Raw genomic sequence first — 2,303 nt, 5'->3', positions numbered from 1 at the left:
AGGAGGGGTTCAACTGGGATTTAAAGGTACTGTGCACCTACGGTGTAATCATTAGACCAAACATTTGTTCAACTAAAGCGACAGTCTCTAATGCACAAAATCAGGTACCCCCTCCCCGTTACCTTCCGTTTGCTTCCATTTAAGAAATGTTTTCCCATAGAATTGTATTTTACATTTCGGGACTCGTGCCGCGTTCAAAACAACTGTGAATCTCCGTCTTCCGACTTCAGTGCGTTCCCGACAACTTGGAACTCGTAAAAAACGAGCTCTGACTGGTAAAATTCTATAGTTAAATGCAAAGAGGAACCATGTGTACATATTGAAGATAAATTATTTAAGAGAATGGAAGAATCAAATGCTTTATTATTTAAAAATTGACAAAAAAATCTGGCTACAGCTACAAACACCATAACACAATCTGAAGTCATATTGGGTCTTACAAGCATTGGAAACAGTGGATGAAACCAATGGCTATTGATTACGAGAATAAATAAGAAACAATATAATAAATCAATCAAATATTGAACAAATATGTATAAGTATTGATAGGGTGGCAACATGTGGGTATGGGCAAGTGTGGTGTCATTAACATTTGTTGAGTTTTGTGTTGTTTGTTACTAATATTTTTCAATTTTGACTGTTGTGCAATAAGTCCTTGCCTAGTCATGCTGAGTGTTGTGTATCTATGTCTAAATGTTTCATTAAATATATGAAAATTAAATAAAATCATATTTTTAAAAAAATGTAAAAAATGTTTTGCAACAGAATCGGCATAATGAATATGCCCCTGTTTGTTAGAGTGACTGGACCGGACCACTGAACAGAGACTGATACAACGATGTTACAATGTACACTCTTAAGAGTAAAATGTGCTGAATAGAACCAAAAAGGCTTCTGTGGCTGTCCCAATGGGAGAACCCTTTTTGGTTTAATCTAGAACCCTTTTGGTTCCAGGTAGGACCCTATTGGGTTCCAGGTAAACCCCTTTCCCAAGAGGGTTGTACATGGAACCCAAAATAGGGACAGTCAAGGAACCTGTTTGAATACCTTTTTTCTAAAAGTGTAGCCGACCAGTGATGATGAATTACTGTAACTATAGAGACTCTATTAAACAACAGGTACTATAGTAACTATGTAACTATATGACTGTAACTACAGGTACTATGTAACTATATGACTGTAACTACAGGTACTATGTAACTATATGACTGTAACTACAGGTACTATGTAACTATATGACTGTAACTATAGGTACTATGTCTATATGACTGTAACTACAGGTACTATGTAACTATATGACTGTAACTACAGGTACTATGTAACTATATGACTGTAACTATAGAGACTCTATTAAACTACCGGTACTATGTAACTATATGACTGTAACTACAGGTACTATGTAACTATATGACTGTAACTACAGGTACTATGTAACTATATGACTGTAACAACAGGTACTATGTAACTATATGACTGTAACTACAGGTACTATGTAACTATATGACTGTAACTACAGGTACTATGTAACTATATGACTGTAACTACAGGTACTATGTAACTATATGACTGTAAATACAGGTACTATGTAACTATATGACTGTAACTATAGAGACTCTATTAAACTACCGGTACTATGTAACTATATGACTGTAACTACAGGTACTATGTAACTATATGACTGTAACTACAGGTACTATGTAACTATATGACTGTAACTATAGGTACTATGTAACTATATGACTGTAACTACAGGTACTATGTAACTATATGACTGTAACTACAGGTACTACTGTAACTATATGACTGTAACTACAGGTACTATGTAACTATATGACTGTAACTACAGGTACTATGTAACTATATGACTGTAACTACAGGTAATTATATATTAAACTACAGGTACTATGTAACTATATGACTGTAACTATGTAACTATATGACTGTAACTATATGGTACAGGTACTATGTAACTATATGACTGTAACTATAGAGACTCTATTAAACTACCGGTACTATGTAACTATATGACTGTAACTACAGGTACTATGTAACTATATGACTGTAACTACAGGTACTATGTAACTATATGACTGTAACTACATGTAGCCATAAACCACAGACATGATCTATTCATTTCCCTTATCTGGTTTTCGGTGTAGGCAAGGCTATACATTGGACAAGATAACTGTCTTGGTTTACACTATGAATGCCTGCACCCCTCATCTCTGTCATCAAATGTATGACATTTATAGAAACATTAATTTAAGTAAACACGTCTGATGAATGTCTACCAAAAGACTCAT

The sequence above is a fragment of the Oncorhynchus tshawytscha genome, linkage group LG16, assembly GCF_018296145.1.
Source record: "Oncorhynchus tshawytscha isolate Ot180627B linkage group LG16, Otsh_v2.0, whole genome shotgun sequence".
Classification (NCBI taxonomy): Eukaryota; Metazoa; Chordata; class Actinopteri; order Salmoniformes; family Salmonidae; genus Oncorhynchus; species Oncorhynchus tshawytscha.
The sequence above is the reverse complement of the archived record's forward strand: the minus strand, read 5'-3'. Positions refer to the sequence as shown.